This window comes from Setaria viridis, unplaced genomic scaffold, assembly GCF_005286985.2.
Source record: "Setaria viridis unplaced genomic scaffold, Setaria_viridis_v4.0 scaffold_282, whole genome shotgun sequence".
In the NCBI taxonomy this organism is placed as follows: Eukaryota; Viridiplantae; Streptophyta; class Magnoliopsida; order Poales; family Poaceae; genus Setaria; species Setaria viridis.
In genome coordinates this window covers 1-17500 of record NW_027255880.1, presented here as the reverse complement: position 1 = coordinate 17500, position 17500 = coordinate 1, and the positions used below count along the sequence as shown (strand labels likewise).

General features: G+C 44.2%; 1 pseudogene; it reads left to right on the top strand.

Moving 5' to 3' along the window:
* Positions 1–12823, top strand: part of LOC140221553 (uncharacterized) — a 14441-nt pseudogene extending 1618 nt beyond the window's left edge.
* Positions 12824–17500: the final 4677 nt, after the last annotated feature.

Sequence of the window (17500 nt, the reverse complement as noted above, 5' to 3'; positions counted from 1 at the left end):
ATGAAAGAGGGATAGCGTAGGGAAGCGAGGAAGGGGAACACTAAATTGAGGTTTTGTTGATTTTATTCGTGATGATTATATTCAAAAAGATCGTAGTCGCGGTATCTTTTTCACTCAGGACTGGGTATCGATGCCGGGTGTTATGCCGATGGCTTCCGGGGGCGAAGTCAATGCTTAAGGAGAAAGGTATGCCTGATACTTTTTAGGCAGAAGCAGTTAATACAGCTGTTTCTATTCTGAACAGAAGTCCGACAAAGGCAGTTCTGAACCGAACACCGTTTGAAGCATGGTTTGGTAATCAGCCACATGAAGGTATTAGGTAGTGTTTGCAATGCACATGTACGAGCCGAGAAAAGAGAAAAATGGGATGACAAGAGTGAGCTGTTGGTTATGCTGATAGCACGAAAGGATATCGGCTATATAATTTGAAGAAGCAAAAGCTCATAATCAGGTTTTTGACGAGAAGGCTTCCTGGAATTGGGAAGAAGATCAAGGCCACTGCTTTTGAGCCGGTACCCACCCAAAATCATATAGAGTGTAGTGTAGTTTGTCAACTCATCTTTTCCTGGCTTCATTTCCCATTGTCATTTCTTTTTCCAAAAACTCATTTGCTAAGTAGAATAGTTCAAATTCATGCTCTGCTAGAGCAAACACACTTCTCGGGATTGATGTCGTCTCCGTCTACTTTTTCTCTTAACTCACTCAGAGAGAGGCCGCCAAGGATCAAAATTCTTAAAGAGAGTACCAGACAAGAGGTAGTTGTGTGGTTCTATTATTCGTTCAGTGTATTATTCGGGAATTGGTTTTTCTTATTCCTTCAGTCGGATGGTTGCAAAGTGTCTGTAAAGTAATATAAGGTGTGAGTGATTCTCATTCAATTGAAAGCTTGAAAAGCGGAAACAAGAAAGAGAAGAAACATCAAGTGAAGGCACATAAGCCAGCTACCCTTGAATCAGCTTACTACATTGCATCTCTTTTGAATTGTTTCATACCCAAAACAGTACAAGCTGTTGCTAATCAGGCTGGTGCTTGGTATAGAGGTTATAGGTCAACTCATGATCATCCCCCATGGGCAGATTTGGTTAGGATGATGAAAATCCGGTTTGGTAAATCTGAGAAAGGAGGGGCTTATGAGGAAATGAAGAGACTTTCTCAGACCAACAGAGAATACATGCATCAGTTTGAGTTGATACAGTCAAGGTTACAAGTTGAGTTACCTTACCTCCCTGAAAGCCATTACATAACTCCCTTTGTAAGTGGCCTTAGATAGGACATTAAACACTGGGTGCTGGCCAAACATCCAACTGATCTCCTGGATGCTTTTGAGCAAGCCAAACACATGGGGATAGCTTTGGACTATTATGCAAAGAAGAAGAAGTTTGCAACTAAGCCTAAAAATACTAACACTTTGAATGGGGTTTGAATAATAGAGAAAAGCTCTTTCAGATGCAAAAGTTATCAATATGAAGCATAACAGCCTTTTACTCCGTTTTGTATGGCCAGTACCAATTTCCTATGCTAGCCTTGCTTCCATATGGATATAGGTAAAGAAGACTACCCCGCCAGAGCATACATACCCACACTACCTAAATGCCTAGATCTCTCGATGCATCACGGCTTCGAAAGCAAATAAGTAGACAAGGGGCCTAGACACAAACAAGGGGGGGCGATGCGAATGGAAGCGCAATCCGGTAAAATAACAAACCTAGGTTTCCCGCTTCCGATTACTAAAGTGCTAAACCTACCTCACCAGGGTGCACTCGATATCTATCAGCTCCATAGGATGTATAGGGTTCTCTTCCTCTCATGTTTACGCTAGGGGATGATTCTACTCGTTCATCGCTTGCCTACGCTATCCTATCCCTCTTTCATTCTCCTACGCCGTCTCCGTGTAAAAGCAAACTCTCCAAATTTATGACCAACCTTTTCTACTCACCCGAGAATTGCATTTCCGTACGATTCGTGCTAATATTGGCATTCTCGGGGCCATAGAATGGAAGAGATAATGAAATTTATTAGGTTTTGAACTTCTACTTTCGTTTAGAATTTAGGCATTATTTTTCCCCTTGCTTCCGAAAAAATAGTCAAGAAACACTAATGGCAACCCTTCGAGTCTCCTCTCATCTCTTTCCTTTTATGATGTGTTAGTGTGTGTATGTACTTTCTGTTCAATCCAGTCGCTCCAGATCTGCCTGAGACAAAGCCTATAAGATCATTATTAAGTAATGAATTTGCAAATAGAGAACTATAGGAATCAATCCAATTCTCGTTCTACAACAAGAAGAAGATCCATGAACTGGAACGGATGGAAGATAGCACTAGAAGTCAAAGAAATATTGAAAGGTGCGAAGCAATCACTTCGCAACAAATAGGTATGTATTACTTTGAGTTTATCGCGGAACTCCACTGGACACCGACCTCCTAAAACTGACCTCTCTGCTAATTCGAACCGAGGCTTACTGCCGCTTGGTACTATACTTCTTCCTGCCAGACTCTTTCAATACCCAGCCCTCTTAAGTGTTTTCAAACTTGGCTAGTTTCTTCGAGAATGGAAGCTTTGTCCTACGGCCTGCAAATTCTTCTGCTCCTAAAGGAAGTTTCTGACCCAGCTTTAGATGATAGAGGATTTGACAAAGAGACCTCTTCCTGCCATACTGATCGACTATTCTCTTGAAATGCCATCTCATCCTTCGGCCTAGCTTTTTCATTTCTTCCTTATTGGAGAATTCAAACTGTTTCAAAAGTTTGGTACTAAGTATATACCAACTTTCCTGGCTTCCCTAGAGGTTGTATTAAAGCCGGCTTGCCTAACAGCCTGCTCTTCTTTCCCAGACGTGCGAGACGGATTGTGGATTGAGTTTGAGTTCTTTTGCCGCTTGCGATTGATTAAGTTACATTACCTGCTGCACCGAGCATTGATTTGAACGAATTAATTACCAGACTTATTGGGGAGTGTGTACGACTTAGTGGAGTGTTTCCTTTTTAATAGAATCAGAGCAGAGGATTGAATCGCATGAATGGGTTGAGCATTTTCATAGATATACCCTTTTTCTTAGGCATCGATTCTAGGATTGAAGAAAGGGGAGATTTCCCACACTTTGAAAGATTCACCTATTGGGTGGGGCGTGTTTGAATTACCTACCCGGGATTTTTCATATTAACTGTAGCTAGGGAATTGACTGACTCTGATTAATATCTTTGTCTAGCATTTCCAAATTGCCTCAAGACTGATACAGATTTTACGGAGTTAATTACCACAGGGCGGCTTGCCCTAAGAGTATAGTTAAGTGGGTCAATTCCCAGAACAGACAGGGTTTAGTCAGTTCATTGACTAGTAAATGACTTGATCCACTCATTAGCATTGAGTGTTGTCTGTAATTTACTATATTATATAATGTAGTAGTGATGAGCACTTTTACCAGAAAGAGTTGACTGAGTTAATGGATTCGCTTGTTGGCTAATCTGAATCGACTTACTTAAGTGTGGTGTTACCAGGCTTGGAAAGAAAACTTCTTTATGTGTTTGATTTCCCTAATTTACTGGTTGGCCACTCAAATACCTGCCAAGCATTCCCAATCTCTGTTTTTGTCACACAATAAGATCCTATTTGTTTAGACTCGTTAGGTTTGGTCACCCATTACCTTGAGTGAGGCCAAAGGTGTACACCTCTTGAAAGGAGTTGAGTCCAAGCAGTTATCGATTTCTTTTACTAATTAAATCACTTCTTTTGATCTTGTGTGATTAGACTTGCCTGAACGAAGACCAAGGATGACTAATGCCCTTTGGCGGGGCAAAGAAAGCTTTCAACGGAGCAATTCGCTAATGTGGGAAAGAGATTTCGACTTCCCTTCGTTCTGGACAACGGGGGTATAAGAATTTGTCGACGAAGAAGCTTTTCAAGTAGAAGTAGGCTGAAATCACACTGTTCTTATCCCGGCATCTTACTTACTATTTTGAAAACTCTTTCCATGCTGGTTCTGAATCACAAGCAAGCCTAATAAGAGTTCTTTCAGCTCCTCTTTCTACTAAAGACTTTGCATTGCTTTGTAGTCAAAAGCCGTACCTATATGCTCCTTTTCCCTTTCTTGGGCATAGAGAAAGCAATACATTCTATTTGATTTCTTTTCCATACATGACTTTAGCCATATGGCTTGGTTTTCTGCTTCGTGCTTATGCATTATCATCCTAGAAGATGGTGAAATTTCTTCTTAGGAACTTTTATATTCGAACCCGGGAACGGGAATTTTATTTTGCCAAATCTAGCGGGGGATCCGCCTCAACCTGCAGACACACCGCCAGTTCTGCCAGATCCAGCAGGGGATCTGGCTCAACCCGCAGGTGCACCCCTTGTTCCTGCAGTGCAGCAGGTCCCTGCCATTTCTCACCCACCCCAGGTTTCATCGATACCGTCATCCCAGAATCAAGGGAGAACGACAGAGGATCGAGTACGAGACGTAGCTGAGGAAGCAGGCAAGGGCGCGATTAAGGGCTGCTGCTCGTCTTTTTTCGAATGCCTCTGTTCTAACGGGTGCGGGTGCGATAGCTTTTGCTTTTAGCTGGGCGCCAGATGTCAGAAGGCAAGGCGTTTTTTTCCTGCTTTCTCGACAGCGTCCCTTTCACCCCATGTGAAAGTAGTAATAATTCTTTCTTTTCTTTAAGAAAGGGATCGGATGATTCTCATGGTTTAAAGAAGGAGTCAAAATGATGAGAGTGAGAGCACTGCCTGTGCAACCTAACTCTAGGTCCAATTTTGATAAATCGCGGGTGCCCAAAACACCTGTGACGCGTGCGACATGTGCGCGAAAAGTACTTTAGCAGATGTAGAGGTTCTCGAACTGCGAAACCAAAAGTCACGATAGAATGGTTTCTATCCGGACCACGAATCCGGAAAGCGCTGGTTCGATCCCAGCTCGTGAGAAGGGTGGTATGCTAGCAGAAAATAGAAAAGGCTAAAGAGAAGGGTATTTTCTGGGAGTAGTTTAACTTAGAATGGAATGCGTGAAGCATATAGCTTGCCAGAGAGTTTAAACTGTGTTATTGACTGGTTGGGTTCCTGAACTGGGTTCGTAGCTGACGCCAAACACAAAATCTTTCGATTGATCCCTTTTCTATTATCCAATACGGAGATTGACCCCTTTTCTATTATCCAATCCGGAGTTTGAACAACACCACCATCGGTGGTTCACTATGGATAAGAGGACAGCCATCGGGCATAAAAGGCTACATCTGCGATAATGAGATGGAGGGGTTCGAAAGCTATAAAAATGCTTACGAAGCACTGCCCTTTGACCCTGTGCTATGTTAGGAGAGAGGTGGAATGAAACCATATCTCATAGGTTTTTTAGGGGATGAACTCCTACCACAACCCCTATCGAGATGGAGGCCTGATGAAGAAGATTACTCGTCTAGGAAAACTAGTTATGTAGGCAGTAGCCGTAGCGGTTGCTCGACCAAACCCGGTCAATAAAACAGATCCGGATCCTAGCGATCGAAAACGTATAAAGAAGTGCCTTCTCCTAGACTCCAAAGGCACGAACTACGGCTATGACCTATGAGCTAGGGGGCATCATCACGATCCTGCTCTTTATCCTTTCTTCTTATCCTCATCTTCCGAATCGTCAAGTGAGCAAGACTACATAATAAGAGAATGCGGGAATGGATCTGAAACTGATGGCTGACCGGCCTACACCCACCGAACCCTTAGCCCTTGCTTCAATTAGAGCAACATACGAATCCGCAGAAGCATCTAATAGCGATTCTGAGAATCAGTTCGGAATGAATGCTATACTTTTGATGTAATAGAAGAGAGGATTTCGAGGAACGGAAGCATAGAAAATCGATAAACAGAAATGAGTAGTTGACACGGGAGACTAATTGCTTCAGCCTAGTGCAGAGTTTTCTACAAGCCGAGTAAAGTGTTCCTTTTGCCAATAACAACCATTGCTAAAAGCAGGTGCCTTTCCCCAAGGATACCGTCAACCGATTAAACCTTTGCTAATGGTGGAATTGCCAAACCTTTGCCCTTGCCGAAAAAAAGAAGCCAACTCCGATTCAATAATTACCTTTTCTTTTGTCTCTATCTTTGGACTGAATCAGAAGAAAAGCAAGGCTATCCTTCGTTGCACACCTAATGGAAAGCACTGGCCAGATGAAGGAAGCCGTCTACTAACCGGAATACTACAGCAGAGGACAAAACTAGGGACTTCGAAAAAAAAACGAGGATAGTTTCCCAGGTAGGGATACCGTTGTTCGAATTGAAAAAAGATACCTTTCCCCAGTAGGATTCGATTAGGGATACCGATAAGGAAGGGGTCTGGTGCTCAGGGGAGTACTAGCTCCTGCGTTAGCCTCAATCGAACCATTCGCCATTCGTAGTAGTTATGAGCTCGAGCTTGTGGAGATGTTAGTTGCCAACTCGAATTCATGTAATCCGGCTGGGAGCTGAATTGCCTACTTCCCCACTATTGTCTGTCCCGAAACTTTTTTATCCCTGGACCCTCTCTTGTTTACTAGCGAATCCGGTAAATACTTTATAAAGGAAAGGTATGTCATCACAAAACACAGGTTCAACTCGGAGACCCGTCCCGTAACCCTACTCCAGTCTCGCACATCCCATCCAGGCAAAGCAGTCTTCCCAAACTAACTAATTGTTGAATTAATACTTGCTATACTAATAGCTCTTCAATCTGTTTATTGCTGCTTCATTGTCCTTTCCCTTTGCTCTAGCGTTAGTCGCAGGAATCCCTCTTGCGTTAGTCGTAGTCATCTATTCGTAGAAATCGTAGGAAAGATCGTGGGAACCTACACCGTACCTTTCGTAGTCAATACGATTCAACCAAAGCCTTAGCCGAGGAAGGAACCGATCTGATTCCCGGAACCGAGGCAACCGAAACTGGTATCTCCACTACTGCCGTTACTGAACCGAGGACAAGGACAGCTACTGAACCGAGGACAAGGACAGCTGCCCCGCTGGGCGTAGATTTCATCCCGTTAGTGTGCATTGTTGAACCCAAAGACAAGTAGGGATTTTGATATTGATAGCTAAGGGGAGGTGGGGATACCTCTATTGAATCTATTGAATTTGTTTCATTCCGAGGTGCCGAAGCCGTTGATTCGAAACCTAGGATATTCCCTTTGATTTTGTTAGAGGAGCCTTTATCCGGATAGGAAGGTATGGTTGCTGGTATTAATCTAGCTAGTAGGAAGGAAGCCGTTAAATCCGATACTACCATTGAATGTATATACGAATCCCTTTTCGTAGCAAGGAAAAAGCCGAAACCTCGGAGCCTAATCCCGTAGAGGAACTACTTTCTATACTACATATCATGTGCTTTCCTAATGGTGGAATTGCCAAAGCTTTGGCCGGGTGGATCATTTCAGTACGAATACGGGGTATGGTATAAAAGATACCGGTTCTACTCCCTCCTAGCATAAGGGAAGCACTTCCGAGACAGCCTGTCCTTCTATTGAGCCTGATGTGGGTTCCGAGCATCATGATACGATAGATTTCATTGCTTTATACGCTGTAAAGGAGCTCGTACTGGCCAAGGAGCTCGTATTGGACCTAGGAAAAAGGGAGCTCTAGCGATGTTCTCTAGCGCTCGTTATCGTCATATCTCATATCAAAGCAATTGATTCGAATTGAATTGCACTTCTGCTCGTAACCACTACGAACCGGAAAGGAAGGAAGCTGCTTTAGAGGAGGGATGCCGTCAAAGGGGTATGCCGGATTTGGGCTTTGCTAAAGATAGCGGTTCAATATGTCATTTCCGAAACCGAGGATGGGTTCTTTTCTGGTAGCTAGGTAAAGGAACCTGATAGCATTAATTCAATTTCCCCAAAAGGCGGGTGCCGTTATAGGAACAGGATAGGAACACCTGTTGTTCGTATTGGTCCCGTTCCAGTGGGGGATAGCATTTTCCTTTGCTAGGTCCAATAATAGGAATAGGAATGAATATCTCTAGCTCGTCATATTCATAGCTCGGAAAAAAGGTATGCGTATACTATAATTGATAAATAGAATGTGGGAATACAAACATTTCTTATTTCCCTGGCCCGTGCCCCCGGAGGGCGTAGGATTTGGGGTAATCCTGGTTTTAAGCTCTTCTCTGAGCTTGGCTTTGTTCCCAATGCTATCAGCAGGAAATGAAGAGGGTGGCGGCGAGAGAAACCACTACATATACGAGTTGGTGGTATACAACTAGAAAATCCGAAAGATAGTACTCGCTCTTCCCTCCCTCGCTTCGGTAGTAGAGGAATCGCTCAAGCGTTAGTCGTAGGAAGATATTCGCTCTAGCTCATGATACATGTTTTATACGCGTAAAAGCACCCCCGGAGGGAGTAAACCAACATAGCGTACTAGTCCTTCCCAAAGCTTTAATTGAAATGGCGCAAGGGATAGGGGATTCAAATTCGTATTGGTTTGCTCGAGGAAGGTATAGTTGCTGGAATGAGGATTCGTCTTCCTAGTGAAAAGGCCGGGTGGACATTCCCGGTCTAGGGGTTGCCGTTGAAAACCTTACTATGTGCCGGGTGCATAATGAACAGCCTCACATACCTTCATTTCAGCCATCTCATCCCTGACTTGCATCTGTATCTATTGTCCATCTCTCTCGAATGTCCACTTCAGTGCCATTCTTTCTTCTTTTCCCCGAGCTGAGAAAAGAGCAGATCATGGTCCATTTGCCAGGGGAATTTCACTCTGGGTCTGAATAAGACTGAAAATGCTAGCCCAGCCGGCGCTTGAGGCGAGCAGCACAAGGGATGATGGTATGAAAGCCAGAAAGGAAGTATGTGTTGATTCAGGCATTGCTTGAGAGATGGTTAAACCGAGGGGGCAGTGGCAAGGTCTCTTTCGTAGAGAGGGTAAGTTCTTGCTCCAGCATAAGCTTTTCTTGCACCATGTGACGGACTTTCATCCTTCTTCTTATGCACTTGCAACTCTGGAAACCTCTTTTATGAAAGACCAAGCTTCACCCTGACTAGGTATAAGAGATCCTTACACTCTCTCGCTAGCTTATCTACTAAGATAAGAAAGACCTACTGAATATTGCTTGGATAGCTACACCGAGTTTATCAAGATCAATACCAATGCTTCTTCTAATCCATCGTCTTTAAGAGCTGGCAAGGACTTTCTTTTAGCTACCGGCTCAAAGAAAAGAGATTAGCCGGGGGAAAGCGTGGTAATTCATTCATTTCAACCAGAAGGAAGGATCTGTCCCGATTCAAAATGACAAAACAAAGAGAAATAGGCACGGGTGAAGAAAGCAGACCTTGGTGAGAGGTTGAACTAATATGCATGTGAGCACAGTAGATGGGAACAAAGGCTCTCTCTGTTGTTCTTCCGTACGCTCGCCTGATAAGTCTTTTGGCTTAGCTATATGTAGACCCTGACGTGGATTGCTCCTTACCTAGCTCCCCATGCTAACTGCCGAATCTCCCTGGCTTGCAGGGAACATAATCCGTTAATTACCTTGCTTAGGATGGCTGCCGTAAACCATATCAACTTCCCATGAGGTGTGGGTCCTGATATGGAAACGTGAGCTACTTGGACTCAGGGAATTTTAAGCTGCATGCTGCTTGTACATCTATTCGTAACAAAACAGCAGAGACGTGATCCTTTCGCTCAGGCCTCAGGTTGGTTTGCGTCCTGCATGCGGATCATGTACTTCTCCTTTGAATCATCGTATCTCCTCATCTGCTTATCTCTTCATTTGAATTATTTTATCTCGTCAACCTGTTCAAATATAACTCCAGTAATTTGATATTGGTTGATACTACCTTCCAGTTTACAAGCGCTGGTCTGGGTCATGTAGTGGAGAATCGAGATGCCATGTAGAACAAAGAGGCGCTGGTCTGGGCATATTTACAAGCGAACCCGCTCTATGACGGCTATGTTACATGCACACCCCCATTTTGAAGGCTTAGTTACACGTATAAGAGTCTGCTTGCTCTCATGTTTAGCTGTGTACCCATTTTGAGGCTTTACTCTTTCATGATGGAACGAGGAGCAGGAGTTGATTTGAGGTAGCGGATTAAGTAGTGATGGGCAACCTCAAGTTGACTTGTTTCATAGGGTAGAAGCTTGAGTTGATTTGCGGCAGCAGCGGCAAGCTTGTGTCGACTGCAGACAACTTGAATCCGTTAGCAACGGTAGTGCGAAGCAGCTTGAACTGAAACTAGCTACCATTGTATCGATTCTAGCTACCATTGTTGCGGTTGGTGCTATTTCTTCTCTTGGAGGCTGGGCTATTAAGATTAGGGTGTAAGCGAAGGAACTGTTGGGCTGCGAGTGAGCGCTACTTCAATAGGTCGAGGGGTCGGTAGGTAGTCATTTTTCCTGTAGTACCTGTACCCTTTTTAAGCCAGACATCTTCCCGCATCTAAACCAGTAGCAGAAGCCCTAGCATGATAAGATCTTATTAGAGCTACTATGATATTCTCATATCAAATTATCATTATAGAAAGTGCTTTCTAATTGACTGTTATTAGAAGCACACATGTGCTAGAATAGCAATTTACAGTAGCTAGTCTAGTAAACTCATAGTACGCGGAACAACTTTCTTATCAAACTTCCCCCTAAATCGTCAGCTATAGGCGAAAGAGTCTGCTGTCTGAGCTAAAGGCAATCAAGGAAGCCGAGTAGGGAAGAGCTGAGGAAACAGAGATAATCGAGTAATTAAGATTGTACTTTCTTTCGCCTCTAATTTATTTTTTATTTTATTTATATTTAATAGTAGATTCCAGTATCCGACCAGCTATTCTGAATGAATCAGATCTGTTTCTTTCTGATGACGCTGTTGAACAAATTGTGGATCAGGTACAGCGCATCCAGATGAAATGTTACTTTCTGTTTATTTCCTTCACAAAAAGTTGTCGCAGGTTTCATGTCGACTCTTGTGGCGCAAGAAGCGTTCACACTATGAGGTGGCCGACACATGGATTTATGCTAACTTCAGTTTTGACAGACATTCCAGCAAGCAGACTTCAATGGTGACGGGAAGATTGATCCTGATGAATGGAAAGCGTTCGCGAGTAAAAACCCAGCTTTGCTGAAGAACATGACTCTTCCATACTTTAAGTAAGTATATTTACATTTTTCAGTTTATAAACATGCTTGCCTTAATACTTTCAGGGTGACATTCCAATTACTTGCACAATAGTTTATCCCACACTGTGATGTGTTGTGCTCATACATTAATTTCCTATTCAGGGACATAACCATGGCATTCCCCAGCTTTGTTTTGAACTCTGGTGTTGGCGATTCAGAGTTGTAGCCTTGTAGCACCCTTGGATGCACTCCATGCTCTTTCTTAATATTGCTCATAAATGGGCATGGCCAAACTATGGGGACAGTGCTAGCTCAGGTTGCTAGACATCAGCACAAGTATCCGAGGTCTCAAGTCTCAGACATGCAGCAACCTCCCCTCGGTGCATATTATCATATAGAAAGAAACGTAGCTATTCCGTATCTAGTTTGTGTCTAGGTTTATTATTCAACTATGGAGATGAGGAATCAAATCAACGAGAAATACTATACTAGAACTATACTAGACTAGAAATTTCATCAACGGGAAATAAATGACTATACTATACTAGACTAGACTAGAAATTTCTAGTAGCGAAGGAAAAGCGTGAAACAATGTCATGTCGCGACTCGACATGTTTAGAAGGAGCTAAATCAATAGGTGCCGGAGCTGCTACAATTGCTTTAGCGGGAGCTGCTGTCGGTATTGGAAACGTCCTCAGTTCTTCGATTCATTCCGTGGCGCGAAATCATCCTTCATTTCTAGAAATTATTCTGACCATTTTTCCTAGTGTCATTCCATTGTTCATTGCTACTAGTGTCATTCTTTTTTCTTTTGTTATTAAAAAAGCTAAGTTCCAATGTGTCTCCTCCTCTCTTTTTTTTGTTTTATTAAAATTCATTCCCTTTTTACAAATTTTCATTTTTGCTTTTATAGTCTTTTTTCGACTTATCCTCCCCGTAGGACAGGTTTTAGCCCATCTGACTTGTTGCTCCTCATTTCTTATATCTCTACCCGCCAGAGATTCAAAACCCACAGGCTCTAGCTCATTTAGAAGGGCTAAACTTCTATCTGAGCCTTTACGAGCAGGATCCGGAGTGGGTTGCGTTCATTCAGCAGGAGCTGAATCACAACACCCCTCTGGAGGACATACCTGGGCGGCTAAGGCTCTTCCTAATGGAAGAAAGGACATCAAGTTTGAGCTTGATCTATTCAGGAGTTTATTTCACAGTACGCGAGGAACGAAGCCGTACTTCCCGTCGAGCCCTACCTTTTGGAGGGGGCGCTTCGTTCCTATTTAGATTTTCTTCGTTCCACTGATAATTTCTCCATTCTCCAGGCAGCTTATCAGGATCTGCGGGAGAATGAGGGAGGATCCGTTTTTTTTTTCAGAGTCGCACAACCGTGATTTCCTGGAGGCCCAAAGCGCGAAAAGGACGTGGATAGAAGCGGAACGGAGATGGTTGTGTCAAGCAATGGAACAAGAAAAAGCAAGGCTCGAAAGAGCTGAATTCCAACATGCGCAACTAATCTTCCAATGGGAAGATCGACAGAGGGATAAGAATATTCATATTAATGATATGCCGCTTGGATCTGCAAATGACCAGGCGTGATCAGTCTCTTAGACAGTTTAAAAAACCACTTTATCATACTTTAAAAGCAACAAGCACCTTTATGTGACCTAACAGGACTTTTGAATTAACTCAGTGATTTTGCAGACGGAGGAGAGGAAATGAAAGCAGAAGAAGTTATCGAAACTCGGAACCACATGTTCAATCTTTTTTTAGCGGTTTCCCCAGAGATCTTTCTCATTAACGCAACCTTCATTTTGCTCATTCATGGAGTTGTATTTAGTACCTCTAAGAAAGATGATTATCCACCGTTAGTTAGTAATGTGGGTTGGCTTGGATTACTTAGTGTTGCGCGCCTAGGAGGGCAGCGCGCTTGGGATGCGGAGGAGCTATTATCGCCCAGCTCCCTAACCTAATGCGGCCGGACCGCAGGGAACCTTAGCATGGGGGGGACGTCCTAATCCTTTTGCCGCCGCAAGGCTGGCTAATCGTACGCAGCAGGAGCAAGGGAACTCCCCTGGTTCAGGAAGGCACATGAGTCCGAACGCTATTATGAATGTGCGACCGACACTACACTACGTAGGTACCTGTGCATGCCAGGTGAGGCGTCGGTCGGTCCTAGAAACGGCGGCAGCTAGCGAGGAGTTAACGACCGGACGTGCTGCAACCTAGGGATCACCAGGCAGCTCTTTCGCTCTATAGGGATATCGGGGGGGGGCATAGCACAATTCTTCTCGGAGGAGGGTTGGTTTGCCCAGGTGACTGATCCTGCCATAATATACTCCCGCCAATTCTATTGCACCGGCAACCGAAGTCGAACATACATACGACGATCTTCATGCGTGAAGGGACGGGAGGAAAGAAAGGGCGGTAGATGATAATGCGAAAGGGCGCCGCGTCTGGGCGGGCGGGCTGAATGGATGAGCGAAAGATGCCATGGAGTGGGGAATATCCCCAGTCTAAAGTTATACAACTAAATGCACTTCAAGGTGCTGCCGAGGAACTGGGGGACCTTCTCGAGCACAGGATAGGCAATTGAGAGATAGAGTTAGCCTATTCGTTATGGGGAATCAATGCTCCGGACCGAATAGTTACCTCCTTTTCTTTCTCTGGCGCATATTAGCTTAGCAGCGCTCAAAAGGCCCAGGTTGGTTTGTTTGGCTTCCTCTCTTAGGCCACTTTCCTTACCTTACTCCCGCAACACTCCCACTCCAAGCTACGCCTGCTGAGCAAGATGCATTGCGATTTCCTCTTCTGTGGACGCACCTTCGCCTCACCATGACCCGGGACGGGAAGAGAAAGACTTTGATTTTTCCGGCGGGCTTGATAGTAAAGCCAAAGAAAGACGCCCCAAGACAAGGTACAACTGTTGGGAAGGGGGCATGATCAATAGAACCCGGCTGATCCGGGCTGGGATAGTGGCGCCCATTCCTAACCAGTTCAGAAAAGGTTCGCTCATGCTGGAGGTACTAACCACTTAGTGATCGGTCCGCTAGTTCACGCAAATCCGAAGAAGTTATCACGGACGAGCCACATGCAGGGAAACTTGCACGTGTGGTTCTGGCCGGGCTTTCCTTCGGTATCTAATAACCTTGCTTCTGCTCGCCGCTGGCGCACCTCTCCTAACTATTGCCCATTTATTCTGGAATCATTTTTTTAGGAGGGACAATTTTACATATTTCTGCCAAAATCCTTCTATTATTAAGTACGGCTGGTACCATTTCGATGTGTTTCGATTCTTTCGAAAAAGAGAGGTTTGATGCTTTTGAATTCATTGTATTAATTCCACTTCCTACTCGCAGTATGCTCTTAATGATCCCGGCTCATGATTTAATTGCCATGTATTTAGCTATTGAGCTTCAAAGTTTATGTTTTTATGTGATCGCAGCATCAAAAAGAAAGTCTGAATTTTCCACGGAAGCCGGCTCAAAATATTTGATCTTAGGTGCATTTCCCTCTGGAATATTATTGTTCGGGTGCGACCGGACTACTACCGATCAATTTTTGGAAACTTCTTTATAGACTTGTAGAGACCCTCTATGTAGTTGTAATTCTTGGGCAATCGATCTACTTTCCCCATAAGCCCTAAGGCTGTGTCTCGATCTCCTACGTGCGAAAGATAAGATACGGGAGACGGGGTCCTATGGTATGGGTCTTCGACCCTTGGTCTAATTCCACGACGGAGAGTCGGCGTGGCGTAAAGTGAAGATTGGGGGGAATAGAGCGAAATCCCCGTCTGGGGTATTCCGAAGGTGTAACCTAGGCAACGAAAAAGGGGCCCGATACTTCAACTAAAGGAGCGACCTGTTGGTTCACCAAACCCCGACCCAGTGTCACACGTTCTCCAGGTCCGAAGGGATCCAGTGCCCAACTACCGACTCCTCCCGGAATTGCGTTATCGGAGCCGAGCCAGGAATAGCCGTTAGTGGACACCTACCACTTTTCACCGGTTAGAGAGGCCCCTCTTTAATACATTAAGAAAATATGTTCACAGGGGCCAGAAAGACTCGGTCATAGGAACTTAAACCACCTACGCGCTGGTAAACGAAAACCACCTCGACCAGATCTACCGAACGAAGAAGGCCGCCCCGTCGAAAGAATTAACACGCCAAAAGGGCCACCAGCTTTCCCCAAAAAAAGGGGAGATCCGCTGCTTACTGCTCACGGAAACATCCGACCTTATCGTCAAGTCGTCCGCCTATCTTTCTGATCTCATTCGTTTTCCGATCGCATAAAAAGATAAATAAATAAATAATGTGAGAATAGAATGTAGTTACAGATGTGAAAAAAGTCAATATCTCTCTGTCTTTTCTCTGGATCATTCATTTACAAAGTTCTTTAAAAGAAGAAAACCGATCGACCATTCTCCGCGGAAGATAGGTAAACATTTGACGAGCGAAAAAAAACACGTGAGAAAGACCGAAAAACCCATTCTCCCTAAATGGTTTACCTATACTGAATGGAAGGTTTATGACATGGGAAGATTTTCCAGAATATGAGCAAGGGTAAAGGATTCATCACTTGCTGGGCTTTCAGGGAGTAATAGGAGGGGTTGGGAATTGATCGTTGAAATCATCCCACCAGAGCATATGAACTTGAGGTGGGGGCTCAATCTCGTCAGTCTCCCGGATTCCAGTCATGTCTCTACCATCGGTTTCTCCCTTTTCTCCGGCTGGCGTAATAAGGAGGGAGTCAGAGACTACCAACTCGACAATGTTGGCTCGATCATGTTTATATTGGCAGGAGGAAGTACAGCATGAGTGGGTAGGGGATTAGTAGTGACATTAGGACGGTTTGCCCTTGGCGGCTCAATTTTCCCTGAATCAATAAGGTCTTGGATGTCATGTTTAAGCCTTAAACACTTTGGCCTTTTGTCTGATGGTACTTGCAGTAGGCATTGGCTTTGTACCTAGGAGGAAGAGGATCTGGTGGCGGAGATGGGGGAAAAGGCGTCAGTACACCATGCTTCTTAAGCTTATTTTCCAAGGCGCGGCTGAGAGTTATGCCGAACGGAGTGAAAGTCCTGAGTGTCTTTGGTTTTCCGTCAGACAAGATATTCACTTCACTGTTCTTGCTTGTTCCCCCCAGGGCTATCTTCTTTCCTTTTGGATCTGCCTCTTTGACCTGTGATCCATGAGTCCCATTGTAGATAGCATCTTCAATACGAGTGGCTGCTTCAATCAAAGAGTCATAAGTGGTCATCGCTTGGAAATCGAAATAGTCATGGTATTGCCTACTCATGTTATTCATCATTATCCGAACTTGTTCCTTTTCTGGGGAGAGATCAATCACTTGGGCTGCTTTGGCCTTCCAACGGGCCAGGAAAATTGGTCACAATCATAAAAGACCTGAACCGGAGGAGGTGCAGTAGAAGGAACAGACTTTGATTAATGAGAGATTTTGGATAAGAGTTCATAAAAGGCGCTAGCCTGTTTCATGGTCAGGAAGGGAAAGGAAAGAGCTCGTTTTCTAACAAAAAAGGAAACGTTTCCTTTTTTGTTAGAAAACGAGCTTCTGGCAAAGCATCGGGAGGGAGTGTCATTGACCCATTCCTACTGCTTCTTTGATTCATCAATTCCCATCTATGAATTATGGATCCAATTCGGTATCTTGCGTAGGAATTCATGTTGTCAACGAGGATCTTAGCCCCTTCTTGTTGTTTTCCCAGCCAACTGTCAAATGCAAATCCAAAAAAAAGGAATGCCTTTGAGAGAAGAATGTAGGAACGAAGCTTCCCGGAGTCCTTTTCCTCCGTGAACAAACCAGATTTCGTCAAAGACGATGAGACTTCGGTTTCCGGCGAGGCCCAGTCGGAGCCAAAGGAAGATTCAGCGAGAACAACAAAAGCACTAACAGAATTGGGTTTGGTAATCGACCGGGTTGAAACGCTCCATATTCCTGGAAATACGACGGACGACATCATTGATCATATGGTGGATATATGGGATATAGACAAAAAAGCTGATTCAACAAGTAAAATAAACTCTTTAGTGGGTTCGTTAGAGCGCTTTGAAGAACTCAAAAATCGGCTTGTTGCCGACGCTTCGGCATGTACAGAAGAGGAAGTCCAAGAACTTCTTCAACGATTTCAGAATACGGACCAGGCCGCCAGTGACTTTCTTATTGCTAGGTATGGTATTGGCACAAGGTCGAGTCAACTGCACAGCATAAATCTCTCTTTGATGACGACGAACGAAGTCAAAACACGAATGGAGGTGGACCTTGAAAACCACCAAGAAGTGTTTTCCGAACCTTTTCTAAATTGTTGTCAAAAAGCGTCTGACTGAATGAAGTAGGCTCCGCGATCTTCAACCAAAATAAAGTGACCAAAAGACACAATTGCATCGGTCCAATGAGACATGGAAGCACCAGTAGATATTGAAAGAAATACTATTGATCGGT